This window comes from Nothoprocta perdicaria, unplaced genomic scaffold (genome assembly GCF_003342845.1).
Source record: "Nothoprocta perdicaria isolate Ctin4 unplaced genomic scaffold, notPer1 scaffold_4, whole genome shotgun sequence".
In the NCBI taxonomy this organism is placed as follows: domain Eukaryota; kingdom Metazoa; phylum Chordata; class Aves; order Tinamiformes; family Tinamidae; genus Nothoprocta; species Nothoprocta perdicaria.
In genome coordinates, this window is record NW_020455643.1 from 5,383,602 (window position 1) to 5,403,669 (window position 20,068).

Below are 20,068 nucleotides of genomic sequence, written 5' to 3' on the forward strand. Positions count from 1 at the left end.
CACGTTGGTTTTCATGCCGGGAAGTTTTCACTGATGCGCAGCGTCCCGAAAACTTGCTGAGTRCCGTCCGCGCGAGGAGTTGAGCAAAACTTTCCGCTTTGCCGTTAAAAACACTCGGCTCCCTCCCCTGGCAGCTGCTCAGGTTGAAATCAAGAGCCCCCTTGGAGCGTCTCGGGAGCGGCCTGAGGCCCCTGGGGTCTGCAGGGACCCCCGGGCTTTCCCCTGCCCCAAACCGCCCCAAAAGTTGTGGTTAAAGAGTTCGAACCCTCGTGCGTGGGGATATCGGCATCCGTCGGACTCGGATTTTGCTGCCTTGTTGCTGACTTATCCAGGGAAATATTCACGGGAGTAGAAAGCAGTTTAGATCCTATCCTGGCGTGACCTGCCTATATCTTGTTGGTTTGTTTATTATTTGGTGTGGGTTCCTTGTGTTTGCGGGCAGCTCTGGTTTGCTGGGTGGTTAGCATGTGGAAAGCATTAGATAAACTGTGCAAGTCCTGTATATTAAACAGTGCTATATATGTTTATGGGTATATGCATTGCTTGAGAGCATATATAATCTTAATCCAAAGAAATCTTGTTCAAGGGAATCAACAGCTTCTAGTTGCAGTTTRGTAAAGTGAAGCCTGAAGTGTTACCTGAATTTCAGTTGTGGATCAACGTAGCGTTTTAACTGTGGGATAATCTGCCATACGGTTAGAACACAATCACCTTAACCCAAGGTGTGATCCCTTGCAGCACTCCTTCTGGAGCTTGTTTTATAGCTCATCTTTAAAAGCGGAACACAAAGCTGTATCTTAAAATATTTAATTAAGTTTAATCAGACTTCCTTGTTTTAAATCTCTGTGCTTATAGAAGCTTATAACTTTTCTCACCCTTAAAGTACAAGTTTATGGAACACTTTGGCTGAATGTAGAAAGTGGTGCCAGCTGGGGCAGTATTAATGGGTCATGTACTTGTGTCTGTGCTGGGGGGAGACTAGTTTGTTTTGAAGAGTTTGAATATTTTCATCTGATATTTATCTRAAATGTGAGAGTTAAGGGGTGGAAATGCCAGGATTTCCGAAGCTGGTGGGAAGAGGTTCTTGGTTCTTAGGAGTGTCGCAAGCTGCAGATCTGCTGCAGTAACAGCTTTGGAGAGCCGTGCTGTACCGTATGGCTTACCGTTGTGCCAGTCTTCAGAGCCGAAGCTTTAGCTGGCTGCTGTGGCACCTGCCTTCCTCCTCCTCTTGCTCCCTGGCCTCTCCATGTGGCTGCTGGTCACTTCTCTTGTGTATTGGCACTWGCAGTCCTGTCTCTCTGAGCAGAGCAGAGTGCCTGTTGCAGCCAGAGATGAGCAATTATGACTAAAGAATAATGTGCTGTTCTGTGTTATTGATGCTTAAAAATATTAAAAGTATTAAAAAATTAGAGCTCTGACTGCTCATGTTGATTGCTGCCTTTGACTGGCCTGCAGCAAAATTCATCTGAACTCTCTATACTGGTCAACTCAGCATCCCTAGTTTATACCAAGCTAAAGAATTTGGCTCTAATAACATTTCTTTTTTTTTTCTGCCCATATGTGTATAGGAAAAGAGAAATAAGCAAGAAAAGTATGAAAAAATCAGTGGTGGGATTGAATTGGTGGGATTCTATTCTATTTTTTTCTTTCACTGTTTTCCAGAGCTGTTCCCCTCTTTTGCAGTTAAATAAGAATTGTTTTATAAAAAATGCTCTGGAAGAGAGGTAGACAAAATCTCAGCTGTGCATGACCAAGTGGGAAACTTGCAGCATCTTTGCATTTCACATTAGTGAGACCACTGCAAGAATAGTGTGTCAAGCTTACAGCTTTGTGCTTCAAGGAGCATTCTGAAAGAATAAGGACTGCAAATAGCTCCTGAGGGAGAAATTCAAGAGCTCAATATGTTATATTTTATCAAAGAAAAAGGCAAGGAGAGACATGATTGCAATGTTTGTGTGTGGATTGTGAGCAGAAAATCTACAATGTAGTAGAAGGAGATGATATAACACAATTGGGTGGCTAAAGTCTTAAGCCAGATGCATTTGCAATAGGTAAGAAATGTTCTCAGTGGTGAGGTAACTCATTACAGGCTATGATGTGATGCTCATCAGTGAGAAATCTTAATTTAAATGTGTCATTCCTTTAAGGTTTACTTAAATAGAAAGTAGTTGAGTGCCTGTTATCTTACAGAAGTCTGGGTGGTGATAGTAGTCTGTCTCTGCATTAATACATGAATCTGTGAAAAGAATTTCATGAAATTATTCTCTATTATCAAAAGATTCTGCTAAAATTAGATGACAGCTGATAGTCAACTCCAGAATTTAAAGGTGACTGAAATACATGGGAATTTGGACGACTTAATAGTGTTCAGTCTTCAGAACCTCTAAAATCCTGTGGGCTATGAATTTCTGAAGTAATGGGGAAAGTATCCAGAAGGTCAAGGAGAAAGTAGAAAAAGGTAGAAGTGAAAACAAAACCCGTTTTCTTAGGTTACTGTTCATCTAACTGAACAACTTGGCTACTATGGAAAAATGCCAAGTACAACAGATTGGTGAAGAGAAGAGCCTGGTGTTTGGGGGCTGGTGGGGGCTGACTATTTTATTGAAACAAATTGGGGTAAGAGCAGATGGAGCTTGGAAGGGGTTTTACAAGGCTGACCCAGACTGTGCTGCTTGTTTCACGAGTGGCAACATGCCAATGTCCAGTGATGTAGACTGAAAAGGAAACTAGTATTTAAGGTATGGCCATGTACCTTTCCTGCTAATTTCAGCAGAAGGCAGTAGGTTCCCATTTTCTCTTTGGTCCCTGGGTTCTCTTTTTAAATGACTCTTTCTCGTCTAAAACTGATTTATATTTAGGAGCTTTGTTTGCTCTGAGAAGTTCCCTGAGGACTTTACCTTCCCTGCTATATATTCGCATCCTGTTAAAAATTGTCTAAATTCATWTTAAGCTTTGTCTTAGAGGCGGAGTAAAAGAATTTTTAGGTTTTATGAATGAAAGGAATATATTCTTTATACATTGCCAGTTAGTTCTAAGTCTACTTTTAAGGTGTGCATGGTAATTTGCTGGTGTAGACCAGGTTTGTGCTTTGAAAAGATTTACTTTGGCAAAAGCTTGATGTGAAGTATCTATGCAGAATGATGGGTTGGAAATTCTACAAAAACTTTTATTTGAAGAAAACCATGTGCCTACTAGCAATTTCCAAGTAGATTTGGGTATATTTATCTGCCCATTATAGTTCTTATTTTACGGATGAATATGCCAAGTGTTATTCAGAATTATTTGGCCATATGTTGCTGTTTTTATGGAACTTCATTTTGCAGACTCTTTATATAAGTGARATTATTCTCTCCTACCCAAAATGAAATGGCATGTTGTAAGAGAGGAATGTTATTTCAAATGTTATACCTTTTTGCAAAAGAGCAGATGGTCTTTGTATGTGGGGCTTCAAGTAAGTTTTACATTTTGTTGAAGCTACTACTTTCTTCCAGATCGTCAAAGTGAAATTACTGTTTTTAGCTTTTCTGGAATATACCAGGTAATGTAATACTTGATGGCAGTGGTGTGTTTTTAAAATTGTAAATGGTTAGTGTTTTTAAAATTGGAAAATGGTTAGAGTTGTATTGACCCATCCTGGTTTTATTTAATGATACTAATGTGGTTTTGTATAATATGGACTGTTGCAGTGAAGGTTAGGGAAGAGATGCTTGCTTAAAATTGAAGTGGGTTGTATTTTGGCAAGAGGGGACTAAGTAGAAGCTGAACAGCCTAAAGCTCCTTGGATTTTCCTGCTAGTATCTTTTATTTATTTATTTATTTAAAGATGAGTATCACACTTTCCTAGTCTTTGGGAGCCTCCTCCGATGATCACAACTTTCTATACAAAGCTGATAGAGTATCTGGCCGTGTTGGCCAACTCCTTGACCCCCTTGGATGCCTCCCATCCACTCTTGTTATTGGCTCTTTACGGTCAATTTGATGCTCTTTGTGGGCACTGAAGTTGATACAAAAACCTGAACAAATAACTGTCRTGGAATAGAAAACAAATAGGAATATATTTGATGTGAAATTTGAAYCCCTTTAGTTATTCCTCTTATGGGGAAAAAGGAATTGGACAGTGAAGGAATTGATTGATAGGAACTGCAGGCTATGCTGAAATGTTAAGTTATTAAAATGTCCTTTTTTTTTTTTTTAATAAGTGGGGAATTAGCAGATTTGCATTTGTGAATAGCAAAACAACATGCTGGGTGAGACTAAGGGCAGTGATTTACATTGTATGGCTGTCTAAATTAGTTAATTGGATTTCAGTGGTATTCCCTTGTTCAGTTTGTTCTCTTTTCTGGAATGACAATACTGGGGCATGTTTAAGAACTTACTTCTTCACAATGATCTGCTTCAAATAACATAGTCTAGAACTACTTTAGTAGAAGCGAATCCAGTGCATGCTAATACAGAAACTCCCTCCTGCATGAGTAATAGTAAGAGTAATTAAAGAGAGGGGAGGAAAGAATATTGAGCTGTGCTAGGTATGTACTCTGCAGCTACGGTAAGCAAAAAATTGCAATATGGCCTTTTATAAAACATTGTCATCTTCCTGTTGGTACTAACTACTGCTGTGGGAACCATTGCAGCATGAACTATGGTATGAAGGAATTAGCTCTGAGGATGAAACTGGTACCTCTGGGATCACCTCCGTCCGTATATAAAAGCAAAATGTGCTCAGCCTCRGGCTAATATGTTAGATTTATCTGAGACTGAGTTATGGGACCTGTTCAAATATTAGTGGACTTAATCACTTAAAGGTCTTTAAGGAAAACTACAGAAAATAATTGGCATTGCTAAAGGAAGCATGAGCTTGGTCTATTARAGGAGATAGTTGTGACACAAAATACCCTCTGTGTGGTACATGGGCTGACAGGGAATGGTCAGCCTCAAGTGGGGCTGTAACAGCCGTTCTGATGGTGCATCTGGGGAAAAATGCTGAGTTCTGACTGAAAAGGGAAGGACGGTTGTGTGGTATTGCTAGGATAGTACTGAACAGCACTGGTTATATATGTATTCAGCTGGTGAGGGCTGCAGGACTGTATTTGCTATTGGATGAGAGCAAACCCTATGTGTGTAATACTGTTTATAGGAATGCTTGAACAAGAAGGTGTTGAAATACTTGAAAAAGCCTGGTCTCGTTTTCAGGCCAAAATGTTGGCCCAGACCTGACATTTGAACATGCGTTCAGCATGCAGAATTACTGGTTTTTCTGTCTGCTTCCTCTGACACGGACAAGTATGTGAAAGTTTCTGGTTTTGTCTCAGGAGGCGGAGAGAACAAACGGAAAGATATTTTAACATCAAACTTTGAGTTTTCTATATGTTCACATATATAAGGCAATGCTGTGTTGGAGTGCCTACCCTTGGAAGGGCACACGGTAAATGTGGTAGCTACACTGGCTTGTAGCTTGACTTTTCCTCTATGCAGATTAGAAAAAGTAATGCATTGAGCTAAGAGTTCCTAGAGACCATAGAGCACATGATGCTTTGAGGAGAAAAGCTGGTCTCAGTTCTGCTCAGATGCCAAACTTTTTGCAATGTTATAGAGCATGTCTTGGTTGCTGAGTTGTAGCTTCCACTTCGCCCACCTACTTGTAATGTTTTCAAAATGAATCTCTGCAGACATGCTTTTCCCTTTCATGACCTGCCAAAGCAGCTTAATTTTCTTTGTGGTTTCGAACAGCTGTTTTTAATAAATGTGGGTGTGAAAAGCTATGCATTTCCTATGTGCTCTGGCTGACTTGTCTGTGCTATTAATGCTCCCCTGCAACAAAAACAATTGTGTGTAGATACTTTGGGCTTTCTGATCCTGTGCCACGCTTCAAAGTCTTAATTTGGCGGGTGTGTGGACATTAGCTTTCAAACCTTGAAAGTTTAAATCTAGTGAATTTGCACATGTATATTATGGGTTTTTGATTTTAAACCAGTTAAAAGGAGCACTTCATTTTTCTAGAGCAAATACAATCTGCTGCAAGAGGAAAAGCTGGAATATATTCTGGGTTGAAACTGCTTTATTTGTATCAAGGTAGGAAAATTGAAGCACTTGAATCAGCAACTCCCAGGAGCAAAAGTTTCTTTCCCCATTATGTGATTTCAGGATATTGTGTGGCACACACAATATGCATTTCCTCCTTTGTTTCTTGGTTCCTTTTATAAACARTATGCAACTGTGCACATTTCTCAAAATGTACATGTATTCTTCTTGGTTATTGGAGTTAAARTCCCCATTCGCACACATTATATATGCCTGTATATGTAGCAGTCAAGTATGCAAGCTTACAGGAATTTATTTCTGCATATGTTGCCTTGATTAGGCAGTCTTGTGGCTTTGGAATTTGACACTAGGTCTGCAAAAGATGTAGAATATTTGCAGAAATCCTGCCTAAATCCTATTCTATGATAAATGCATTAAAGGAAATCTGCCTTTTAAAAAGAAATACATGGTTTGAACTTTGAACCGTCAAATGATGCGCAACTGTGTAAGCTGCTCTCCTGCATTGGTTCCTAATGTCCCTTCTATACTCCTTGTATAGGGCTAAGGCTGAATCACACTTTATTGTCTGATTATTGCTAATAGATGAGGACTCAGTGGGGTTGTCTCTCTGTGTTGGTGTACGAGAGGAGGGACCGATCTCCCGGCTGTGTATTTTGAAGGGTGAGCTGCAATGGAGCTGCTGCACAGTCTGTGYGTTGGTGAAACACTTGTGTTCTTCCTTCCACAAAAGGATATATTAATGTCAAAATTGAGCCCAGTTATATTTATAGTCAGCATCAAAAGTACATCTTTTTCTTCCTTTTACTGCAAAATTTGTATCAAGATTAGCTATAATACTTTTTACTGCTATATATTTGTAGTGTTCACTTGTGAACCCCTTTTTTCCTRTGTTTAGTAGAGCTGCATATCATCCTTTATCTAAAGGATCTAATTAATGACACTGCCTATAAAGATGAGATRAGAAAGTGTTACCAGAAAAGAACAGGGAAAACTTTCCTGATGTGTAGTGCTTAATTATTTTCAGTAGTAGTTCAAAATTCTGAAAATACCTGGTGTCCAGAGAAGGCATAAAATCTCAATAGTAACTGCAAAGTTATGTAGATATTCRTCGTATTAGCAGAAATTTGTCTTTGTTTGTTAGGAAGCTTACRTAGTTGCTTCTGGAATAACTTAATTGATGGCTATAGGGGAAAAAAAAAAAACTTCCAACCTGCTACTTGATTGAACCTCTGCCTAAAATGTGGCCTGGCACCAAATTATGCAGGTTGATGAAGGAACATGACAAGGAGGCTTTTCTTTGACGCTGTATAGAGATGCTGGCAYGCGCTGATAGATGTGCTTCACAAACTGCCTTACAATGTATCCTGACCCTTGCCCCAATACGATTGGAGTGTAAACTCATTAGATAATTTGCAAACAAAAGGAARTCAGCAGTCTGGAAACAGGTAGCACGTGAATGATGGAAATCCAGACACAGGAGTTGACTTCTCCTTTATTAGCAAATAGCTCTCCTTTAGCCGCATTCAGGATGCACCAAGTAGTTACTTAATTTACAGGAGCAAATGTTAATATTGACTCTGTCTTATCAGATAATCTTATTTAAACCTGGATTTTCCAAAGACTATTAATTTCTGTCAGTCCTGCGGGCACTAACTGTGCTGTGGTGTGAGGTGGTGGGTGTATGAGATCTGCTTCTGTTTAACCTGCACTGCTGCAATACAGTAATTGGGGTCTTCAGAGATGTGCTTTGCACGTTGTTAATTACTGTGTCAGGGAAGAAATAAGTGTTGAACAAAATTAAGCTGACCAAAGGAGCTACCGAATGAACCCTGAGTCCAGTTTATCCGGGTTTCATACTATAGGAGAACTAAGGAAAGAGTACGTATCTACAGTACTGTAAGATGAGAGCTTTCTAGGTCGTTCTCCRGTGTGTGTTTTTGATGGGTGTTAGCATTTTTGTAGTACTCGTTTTTATGTACTCCCTTGACTGAGTCATGTGTACTGAACAGCAGATCAGACTTGGCCAAAATAAAAGTGCCTAGTCTGAAGCTTGCAGGATTTTGCARTCAGATGTAGTGGAGCTGCTAAACTCTGAGCTGTTTTTCTTCTTAAAAATTGATCTCCCCTTAATTATTGAAGTTGTCTGCTAATAACTGAAATATATGCCTTAATGAAAGTTTAGAGATGCAAAATTATCAGACTAGTGTATTTCTATTACATGTGAAAAAATTTAGTCAAGACTTTTGCTTCTCCTCTAACACGAGGACAGAACATGAGTAGTAAAGATGAGGTATAAAAAAATAAAATAAATGCAGCTAAGGAAAATGGAATGTATTTTTATTTGGTTGTTCCTTCTGGAAGCAGCTTTCTGAGTAGAAATCCCAGTGGGAATTCGTGGAAAACTTTATGCATAGGTAGCAAGGACTCATGAATAGTTTATTTCAGTTTATATTCACATCCAGATCTGCAAAATCAGTAGCTTAAGGCAGGCCTGTAAGGATTCAATCTTTTTTTTCAGAAAATTCAGTTCAGCAGGAGTACAATCAAATTCGCTTTACTTTTCCCAGGCAAGGACCTTGCTTACACGGATTGCCCCAGAACTGCAGCTCCCTGTATGAGTCATTCACACCCCTTCTCATCCCAGTGTATCTGTCCCACATCAGTGAGCTTGGGGTCAGGTGGGCTGCAAACTCCCACTTAGCCCGCACCACCTCCTTGACGTGGGCTGAGAGGGGCAACAGACTAACAAAGCCGAGCCTTGCTCCATTCTGCACAGCAATGGGTGCCAATTTAAACTAGGATTCCTGTGACCTCGTGGTCTTTTGGCTTTGGCAGTCCTGGTCAGAAATCAAGTGTGCCTGTGATTCCTGCTGTGTCCTTGGTAAGGCTGCTCCTTCCCTATGCTTCCCTTTCTTATCTGTAAAATGAGTGATATTGTACTCTGGAGGAAATACCAGTAGGGGGAAATACCAATAAAAAGCAATGAGCTAGATATTATTTATTACTTTGAGGTCACGTGATTTTGAAGACCTTGATGTTACAAATTATTAACCAAAGTTGTAGCCTCATTAGTGGAATGAGAGTCTATCAATGGCAATCTGTGTATCAAGAATGAAATATGTGGTGAGACAGTTGCTATGTTTGTGAGTACTTGCAAATACCATTAAAACAGACAGCCAAGGCAAGACAAATAAATGGTCGTGTTTTTGTCTGCTTAGGTCACTGGCAGAATTTGCATTGACTTGCGTTTCAGCAGGACTATACCTGTTTGTATTAAAATAGCCATGGTTCAGATATAAAGGCTAAAAATGGATAATTGTGGAGACAAAGGTATGTTTGATCAGGCAGTAGTAATATTTTTGTGCCGTAACATCCTGCTGCCCTGATACTCACAATATTGCAGTGTGTCTGACTTCCTGTGAGCTGCYGTTTCTAATGGTGCAGTCCTCTCACTTAGGCTTCTTGTTACCCAGTGATTCTTGAATGGAGTTTCTTAACGGTGCTTGGACAGAAGAGCTTTGCACTGTATCTTCTCCCTTGGCCTTCAACTAGAATAATCATTATTACTTGTATTATTAGGGAAGTGCTGCAGGTTCTCAGTGTGTCATGTGCAATTCCTACATCTGGAGTATGTGAGGTCAGTTGACTTTTGCTCAATGATAATCTTCTAGTCTGGTTTAGACAGTGAGGTTTCAAAAATTGGTTGTGGCAGAAGGTCTCTGTGTTTAGAGATTCACATACTAGATGAATTTTTCTTTTGAACAAAATACTTAAGCTGGGAAGTGTTGTTGCAAGCTGGATCACTGGGAAGAGCCGTTTATTACAGCTTTTATGTGTTAAATTGTCAGATACAGACCAATGAGAGTGTAGGATATTGAGTTAGGAAAGGGATACAGAGCCAAACATACTCGGTTGTGACTGGGGAATGCTCTGCTTTAACAGCAAAAGCATTCAGCAGTTTTAAAATGGAGCAAAACAACACCACCAAAAAGCCCTTTAAGAATAAGCAAGAAAAAACAACAAATTCTTAAAATGTAGAATACAAGTGTGGTTAGGCCTCATTATGCCAGTGGAGATTTCAAGCAGAAAATGAAATACTGTAGTACAATGAGCACAGCTCATTTTTGGAGAGGGAAGTGAATGCCTAAAAGTGATGTCGGGGAAAAAGGCTTAGGTTCCCTTCAGCTAAGTAGATTGAAGAATATTTATATAGATAAAATACTGTAGTAATATTAATTTAATTCTGTTCTGGAGTTTTAAAAGACACAATCRCACAACTGAACTGCAGACTTCATTTACTTGGGGTTCATGATGTCGTCTTGCTTGGTGGTGGAGCAGGCTTTAGTGTTATGGAGACAAAGGGAGGTAAAGGTGCCATTTATTTCTGGACTTCAAGTTTCTTGCTTACAATAAAATACTGTTTTGACCAGAAAATAGAAGTTCACTTGCACACCAACCTGGTTGTAATTGCACAACTGTCCAGTAGCAAATGGAAAAGCTTTTGAGTTTTGAATAGCATAAGAATAGTTTGTACCACTGGAATACTAAAGGATTCTTTTTTGCATTTTAAGCAGTGCCCTTATACCCGTAAGATAACCTACCTCACCTCGAAGACAATTTGTATTGCCACCCTGATAGGATGGAGTGAAAAGGGAAAAATGCCTTTGTAAAAAAAAATTTCCCCCGCTATCTTCATAATCTCTACTYGAGTGAGCATCAACCAGGTGAGAAAATGAAAAATTATAACCTGCCAAGCCTCAGTGGCAGACTGAAATGAAAAAATTGCAAGTTAATAACAGTGAGGCCTCAGAAAAACTTGCTTGCCAATTTAACATTGCTTTATCCAAGGTCACATCTTGCAGCTGATTATTTTTAGTAATTTGCAGATGAAGAGACTCTTTTTCCTACGGCAAATCAAGATCGGGGGAATACCAGATACAGTTTCAAGCTCAAGGTTATCAATCTTTTCATACAAAAAGTAAATCATGTTCTCTGCTTATTTATTTAAGACTGGGTACAAAAAMCATTTCTGTTTTATTGACGTGAAAAGCCACCTTAGCCTTTATGGCAGTGATAAAGTTGATGTAACGTGAAAACTCAACAGAGTTAAGGTGATGAGGGTTGAACGTGGGAGAAAGGAAAACTTGGCACAGTTTCTTTTGGAGAAGATCTGTGCTGCTTGCATGTGTATATGATGATTTTTACCTACTAGCATCATAAAGGAAACAGATTAAATGGAACCGTTTCCCAGCTTCAACCTATTGCAAGGTAACGCACAGTGAGTGCATCAAAAAGGGAGTTGGACTTTCAAAGAATAGGGGTATTTTTTAGTGAACAGTAGCAGCAGTTACTTTCTTCCATTGCAATATGCACCTTCATCTTAATGTTACATTAGATAAACTTGCTGTATTTGCTTAGCTTTGGTGAACTGTCACTGCTTAATAAGGTTGTTGATCATCAGGTGGATGCATCATTAGCTTGGGGAAACTACTGCTCTAGGTCTGTAGTCTGGGCTGTTTAAGTGGAAATCCTCTGCTTTTGGTTTAATGTGGTTCTGGGATGATTTCCAATGAGGGGTGCAAAATGCTCTGTTACACTGAGTTTCTACAGTGGTTCTTGGGAAATTTTGTGGTTTTATCAAACTCAAACTCTCTTCTGGGGGGAATTATTTCTCAGCCACTGAAGTGCTGCCTCATAGAAGAGAGTGTCATGGTTCTGTCCAGAAGTTGGGCTGGGAAGTAAAAGCCATTTCTTGGTGTTTGAAGGAGTATCTAATTTGCATTTGCTCTGCTTTTCAATGCGTAAGTCTTCTCTGTCATGAAAATATGAAAAATCCATAAAAGCAGCTGAAATAAAGGATTCCCCCAAACCTCTTACCTGTGTATGTATGAGAGCTTTGAGCTAGTGGGATTCTGGGTGAAGATCACCAAAGGTGTCCCTGGAATGGTTTCCCAGGAGAGGATCAGCTTGCAAAAGGCATCCTTAGGAATGTCGAAAGATCACAGTTGTCAGGGGCTGTGGCTTAAATCGAGGCCTCCTGGACTGAGTTTGCTGGACATACATTGAGTAGGAACTTAGATTTGATTCTCCGCAGTATTTCATATTGTTTCTAAGCTTTCCATAGAAGTTCCTATTGGATCGCCTGTGTGCTATGTGGTTTTGAGATCTGACAGCACCTCTATTTGAGAACTGCTTAGATTCCAGCCGTTGTGCACCATGTGTTAGTGCAAGGTGGCTCATTAGCCCTCATCAGACGCTCATTGCTGTGAAGCTGTGACCGTATCAATCAATACTTATTTTAAGTAAAATCAAAAATCTCTTGGCAATCTGTTTCCTTATCCCCTTCCCATCACAAAACTGTCTTTTAAAGCTTCTGCATTTCCTCAGACTTCTGTAGCCTGCTGTTTTTCATATGCATCAGCTTTAGGCCAGCAGTGCTCTCCCRAATCAGCCTCCGTCTAATGCATTAGGCAAATCCCTTGCACCCCTGTAGCAGGGTCCTCACTGACACATGCAGGCAGCTGCAGCTGGCAGAGCTCTGCACCTAGCAGCAAAAATGCAAAGCAACGTGAGGCTTCAGTCTCAATGGTTTTCTGCCATGTTATTTTTCTTCCWTAAAGTAGTTCAGCTTTAGGATATTTATAAAGCAAGCAAGGCAAAGACGCTTTGGTATTGCCATTCGCTTGCATAACTCAACCTTATCATCTAGTGCTCTGTGCTATCTGATATCCAAATTCTGACAGAGTATGTGCTGTCCCAAGCTAGATGGAGCAGTTGCTGGATTATCTCCACGTTCAAAGTGTAATCCCCTCAAAGAACTAGGTGATACTTCTCCCATTTACGCTAAGCCTGCTTTTCGTTTATCTCAAAGTGTGACATGTCTATCAGATCTTAAGTATACATTCCTGCATATGTACCCTTTCTACCATTTTTATGGCAATGTAAGGAAATCTTAGTACAAACTTAATTCATCCCTTTTTWTCTGTGAACATGCTTATAGTATGATGGCTTTGTTCATGTTAAGAGTGGGAAGAAGCAGGTGATGTCTGCATGCAGTTGGGACATGAGTTTCTCTTCACATCTGCCGGGGCAGATCTGGAGTGGTTGCCCTCTTCCTTTGAGGGCAGCAGTTTGGGTTCTGCATGTTTTGCTTTCCCATGGGATGAAAGGGCAGGCACAGGCAGCTTCTGCCTGCTCACACCTGGGCAGCTGTATCGATCCATAGAGTACCTGGGGATGCAGAAGGTACCCGTGACTTGCCATGCAGTCTGACTGGTGGTCTTTGTAACAGGAATGCCATACCTGGAATGCTAGGAAGCGCGGATAGGCTGCAGGCTGCTCTGCCTCCTGAGTGCAGGTGCTGAGCAGGCTGCTCGCCAGCTGGGAGGAGGTTGTGGCCTGCACATCTCTGCATCAGGCCCCTTTCTGCTTGCCACCATGGGCAGAAGGAGCTTGACTGCCTGGCACAGGCTGCACAGGGAGGTTGTGGAGGCCCCTTCTCTTCTCTGGAGGTCTTCCAAATCTGCTTGGATGCCACCCTATGCCCCTTGCTCTGGGTGTCCCTGCCTGAGGAGAAGGGTTGGACTAGATGATCTCTGGAGGTTCCTTCCAATGTCGACCGTTCTGTGATTCTATAACTCCTTTTTACTTTGTCTCTGAGCTTGAAGTTTCCTGAAGTGGGTGCTGTTCTCAGCTGAATGCTCCTAGTAGGCTCTTTAGTTGCTGATTAAGTGAATCATTGCACAACAGCTCCCCTAAAYTGCATATGGCAAACGCAGATTTTGCCAAGGTAAAGCTAGTGCAAGTATTTGAGCTATTTTTGGGTTGGTTGGAGTGGGTTGCTTTAAGCATTTTAACACTTAGAACTACAGAGCTGCCCAGTTTTTCTGCAGGAATCTTCTAGGCTGTTTTATGCTGCTAAGAAAGCTTGTGCTGAAGCCTCTTCCTACTGACTGCCATTTGTCAAGGATTCTTGACTTGGACAATGCAAGATCCAGATTATTCGATTTGACCTTTCTCACCTAAATTCATACATTCATACATTCTTAGACTGGACTTAGACTGGAGTGTTTTCTTTTTTAAACTGGTTTAAAATATCCTTTGTACATGAGCTTGCGTGTGTTTTCTGGTAGGACTTAGGACTAAGTTTCCAAAGGTAACAATGCAATGGTGGGAGAGATTATGATTCTGTTAAAATAGTTTCTCCTTTTGAAGCTTGTTTGTTATTAATGTGTGCAAAAGGAGTTCCCTGACCACTACAAAATACTCTTTTTGCCAGCAGAAAGCACGGTGTGTTTGGATGACATTTATAACTGCAGTACTTCCAGAACAATTACTCTAGTGGTTCATTTTCCTATTGTTGGAATTACATTTGCATGTAGTAATTAATTGAAAATGGCATAATTGCTCTTTGAAACACTGGAAGTGCTCGCTGGGCTTAGCTTAAGAGCAAATGTGTATTTACTCCTCGGGTAAGCAAACACTTAGATATCCTGGAGACGGCTGAAGGAAAATGCCTTTATTATGAGCAGCATGTGCTCTTACTCCCACAGAACTCGATGGCTGCGTGTTTCAAGGTCTGACCACTGAATGCTGATGACTTTTTATTTGGTTACCCTAGTTCTGCTGGCRGATTGGATAGTGATGCTTATGAAGCTGTGAGTTATGGCAGACRTTTGAGGTCGGGTGTTGGCCTCTGTGCCCGCAGACTTCATACTGCCTGGATATGGAGTTTAATAAGGCTGTGTCTTGGCAGGAACCCAAGAGCTGATAAGAAGGTTTGGGCAAAGATCATTACATTGATATGATGCCCCTGTGTTTTACTCCGGCAGCCTGTGGTCATTTTTGCACTGGGTAGGAAAGCGCTCTCTGAAGCATGTTGGCTATGCTAAATACTCCCCATTTTCTTTGAGTAATGTTATTGATGTAATGATCCTTTTTTCTTAAATTCATGGCTAAAATATTGCGCAGAGAGTGAAGCACAATTGATAAATGCTAAGTTAGCAGTAGTTATTTATTAATGAGCTGTGATTGTGAGTTGAAATAATGCTGGGTAATGCATATAAATCAGTTTTATCATCTGACCTCGTTTTTATCCCTCATGTTATCTTCTAAAAGGTTTCTGTTTAACAGCTCTGTATCACAATTGGTGTTAATACATCAGCCTACTCCAGCTGCTTGATCTGTCCAGTTTTGGATGCATCCAGGGTGCCTTGCTGTGAGGTGGGTAAAACACTGCTCTGCAATAGTCTTCCTTGGTGGGAAGGCTCCCAGAACAACATCATTTAACTTTGGATATGGCTAGAACTGGCCGCCAGAGAGATACTCCAGGTTCTGTGTCCAGTTAAGCCAATCCTGGATGGGAAAACACTTTGCTTGTTACCAGCAGAGGCATCTGTGACTCAGCCTGCACAAAACCTGTGTGCTGGGGTATTGGCCAGCCTTCCTAAGCTGTTCACACAAATCTCTTTTTTAGGTCTTTAAAATCTAGTTGCCTTTTTCCATCAACTTACTTGTTTTTGTATTAGAGCTAAAATTTGGGAACTTTTTAAGGAAGTGTATGAGTACAAAATTCAATTCTGTGATTCTCCTTAAAAATGCATAGACACAGTGTATGTGAAAAGTGGGGGAAAAATCCCTTCCTGCAGATTGAGACTTTTTCCTTTGCTGTTGCTTTTAAACATTTGAACATGCTCTTTACATGATGCTTAAGCCTTCAAGTAAAACTTACGAGCCGCTTTAACCAAGTTGAGACCAAAAATGAGACCCAAACTGGGACAATAACAAAATGACACAAAGATTGACTGCACTGTACTTTCTGGCTAAAGWGAAAACTGCTGAAATATAAATCCTATATCCTGGGATTTCGCTGCCTGCTGGAACTAATCTCATTAACTTAAAACCACCTGAGGCTTAAGAGAGATATACACTGCCGTGGGAAATTATATTTATCTCATCCTAGAGGGAAATCCGTTCCCTCCCCCAGCTTACCTTACTTTTGACTTTGCTGTTCTTGAATTACCAGGTCACTTTTCCCCACGGGAAAGTCATCACGGCTCGCAGCAGCCGTCTTGCAGTATCTGAAGTTCACTGCTATGTGAATGCTCACTTCATTGTTGGAGGTTTTTTTTCTAATATTTTCTAAAGAAAACAGATTGGAAAAATAATAGTACCATATAATAGCAGTTTGTCTAATCATAACACCCCCCTCCCACTGCTTCCTCTGGAGTCACAGGCACAGATTATGGAATTAAAGATGGGAAGGGAAGCAATTTATTGGAAGTGTTAGGAGTTTATAGCCAGTGTAACCTAAATACTGAGTTTTCTTTAAGGAGCAGTTTTAGAAAAGGAAATTAAATGACTCTGCTAATTGGTGCTGGAGTCAGAAATCTCCAGTGCGAGGTGGTGATTTTAAATGCAGTGAAACAGCTGTGTAAGCTGTTCCATGCAGCTCCTTCCTGTGCTTTTTGGATTGAGCCTCTGTGCCGCATTTCTGTATTTGATGCCAAAGTCTGGCCAGTAGAAACGTTCCCATTGACCTGAAGGGACTTTGGGTGAAGCCTTATCTGATAGTCCTGTTGGACTTTGCAGAGGGGTGAGATGACCTTGTTCAAGTGTCTTTTAATGTTTGACCCATTTGTAGAGGGGAAAAAAAAAAATCAACTTTGGGCCACCCATTAACTGCTCACACCTTAAAGAATATTAAGGAAAATGTAGCATGAAAGGTGAACTTGCTCAAAAAGATGCTTAAAAACTAATGGTCTGATCTCTGAGCAGGTATGTTCAGCAGCAAAAGGGTTTCACCCTCAGCTCCCTCCTTCCGAAGGGAGATAGTCTGGAGCCTTATGGAGGGAAGCGATTTGCAACACTTTAAGTGCCCCATTCTGCTTTTTCCTGYTTTGTTTTTCAGCCAGCGAGCCTTTGTCTGGCGTGTTCCTCCAAGGACAACTCCAGTGATGTGGCCTAGGAATGTTGGGATAGCCAGGGAAGCAGAGGTACCTGTGGAAAGGAATGGGAGAAATGACCGCTTGTTAAAATGACTTGAGTTCTGTGGGATCTACTTCACCTCAGAGAAATGGCTTGTGAATTTGAGCAGCTTTTGTGTTAAAGTTCAATACTGATAGCCCTGATAGAAGCCGGCTGTTTAAAATACCCTGTGTTAATAGTATGCCTATGGGTATAGCAATAAAGAGCCACAACTCTAGAACAATTAAAGTWGTAAAGATTTGTAGTAGTAAAAAGTAGTTTTAAAAAAAAAAAAAAAGGAATATGATGAAACACATATGAGAAAATGAATATATGTCTAGGGAAGCGACCTGTGAACTTACCTGACCAATTGTAACTGGGCTAACTAGTGAGAATTTGGCCATGTTTTGTTCTTTACTGAACCAGTGAATAATAAAGCGATTGAGTCTTGCTAAGATGTAGTCTATGTTGGGCTATGCTAGCTGAACTCTGCCATACATTTATTTTCAGTCCAGTGCTGATAAGTGCTGCAGACTCTATTTAGTGATGTACAGGCAGTTAATTCTTAAAATAGCTAAGGAGCAGGAACCTGACACCTTGAATGATTTATGTGTTTTCTCTGTAAGCTTGTTTCTGTTTTGTAACCTTTAAAATGTGGGTTTTATGAGTGGTATCATTAAAATTTATATTCCCTCTAGTATGTGATGTTAGTCATTATTACTCTGCTGTGCCTCCAGATCACCTGTCTGGATTGTAAAACAACCTTCCTCTGAGAGGAGTTGTCATTTTTGCTTGCCAGGGTAAGTGTCCAYGGACTTCTTCATTCCTTGGTGGTGCCTCCACCCTGGAGCAGAGGTCAGAATGGGGTCTTCCCTGTGTCCCCTGCAAATGTGAGGGCTTGCTGGGAGTAACTGTCTTTCTAGGAATGAACTAGGAAAGGTCTCAAGTTTAGAGAATTGACATTTATTACAAGAAGCTGAAGTGTCCTTTATTTTGGGTTATAACTTGCATCCTGCCAGGTTCGCACTGTGGGTAAAGGCTTGAAGCTCATCTGCCATCGTGTTCACACGCGCAGYGGGTGACTGAGTGTCCCACAGGACTCTACCTCGCAGCTTATGTTGCCAGAGCTGCTAGCAGATTGCACAGGAGGGGAATTAATTTATCGATAATTTATCGCAGGACCCCGAAGCACGACTTGCAGTTCCACCTTGTGTCTGTGTGACATCTGGAATKCTGGAATCCTTTCCTTGAAGCACTGGCTGAGTAGTTCTGTCGTGGATGCCTTGGGGTGTTGTGTGTATGTGTTTTGTTTTTAAATGATGGGCAAAACAATCTAAACAGGGCCAGTGGCTGCCACAAGGTACTCTGTACTGACATCTAGTTCCATGGAAAAAAGGATGTGTGATTATAGCAGGGGAAATCAGCTTTTATCAGAGGGGAGAGGGGCTGGAATTTCTGGTAGAAAGCTTGAATACTGGAACTGAATGAATCGAATACGAAGTGGTATAGGCAGATCTTTTTTGTTAGCGTTTTGAACTGTGTTTAATTTTTGACTCTAAATTTGCCCTTATAGTCTGTATAAATATTATTAGTCTGTTCAAGATGAAGTGTGCAAAAGGACTGATTATGAATTTCCTTTATTTAAGACTGGTTTGTGTGCTTCTTGTTTCATTTGTGAGAGCTGTTCTCAGTGACCGCTGCCAAAGACCCGATTTTATAGAAAACTTTTTATATATGGAAAAAATGGCAAGTACCCCAGTGCACCGTATTGCTCTTCATTGCTAAAGATGATGGCTCAGTGCTGCTCTCCCTAGGAATACCTGCTTGTATCCGCATATTGTGTTGGAAGCGGAACACATGGCACGTGGGATGGCAGAAAAGCCAAACTGCCCCCTCACCTGCTGCAGTGGTGTTCGGATCTAGAGCTGCTCACATTGAAGCTGCGCCCAGTAGGTGCAGGCACACACATCACAGTTCCTCAGGTGGGAAAGGGTGCTCTGCGTGTGCTGCAAGCTTTCCTGATAGCAAATAAGGCCTGTTTCAAGAGCCTAGCCCCCTCTGCCCACCTCTGGGATGAGTCTTTGATTAGAGTAATTTAGAGTAAAATATTACTCTGTATTAGAAGCTTAATTTTGCTCTATAGGTTATATACTAATTAAAAAAAAATAAGTCTATAGAACTAGTTTGTTCTGCATTGGAATAGGGCTTCCATACGTAAGTATCAGCAAGGTGGTGAAGAAGGTAGGGAGGAGGGCTGTGATGCTGATTAGAGGAGGCTGAGTTGAGTTTTTCCTAGGGTTAACGCTTTCCAAATTGGATGATAGAAGATTGAAAGTGAAGGGCATCCTCCTTGTTGAGGGAGAGTGTTAGAGTGGTCCTAATGCGGAATCTCATTAAAGCAACTGTCAGGATTCCTCTATTTTACCATCACCTTCCCTATTCCGTAAGAGGCAACTGTCGTTTTGAGTGAGCGTGCTGCCAAAGAGGCATTTACAAATAAATGAAAAATGTCACAATTGATTTTGCTCCTTCTAGAGCGCTGCGTGTCAGCTTTGTCACAAACTTTGTTACTCTGTCTTTCAGATTTTCTGGCTGGACATTCAAAATAAGTTTGGATGATTCTGGGCTTCTTGCTGTTGACCCAGGGTAAGTCAGGATTATGGTTTTTTTATTAATGTTTTTGCTCCAGTTTAATATTGCTGTTTCAGCACTTGCAAAGGATGAAATATTAGAAGTAATTACCAATGACCTGATGGATGCATATCAGAGCTGTAGGATGCAATCCACAGTTCAGATGCTGTGAACATAAAGTGAACTATGAAATGAAACTTTTATGTAGCAGTATTTGTGCATTATGGTAATTACTTGAGAAATACTGCCTGCAACTGCCTGCAAATAGCATTCTATTTATATAAAATATACATAGCTATGTTTTTCCTTTGTTTCTGAAGAACTTAATATCTCCAAGTTGATAGTTTTCTCCTCAAATCTTATTTATAATTTCTCACTCACTTTGAGTATGTTATATAACTGTTAAAGTGTGTATTGTAGCTTGTAAATGTAT

At 40.6% G+C, this 20,068-nt stretch overlaps 1 long non-coding RNA gene across 1 annotated transcript in view; it reads left to right on the forward strand.

Moving 5' to 3' along the window:
* LOC112952310 overlaps positions 1-20,068 on the forward strand; it is a 79,083-nt gene that overhangs the window by 2,799 nt on the left and 56,216 nt on the right. The window contains exon 2 of the long non-coding RNA XR_003250363.1: positions 19,588-19,650. This is a non-coding gene — a long non-coding RNA (uncharacterized LOC112952310). The remainder of the gene's footprint in view (positions 1-19,587; positions 19,651-20,068) is intronic.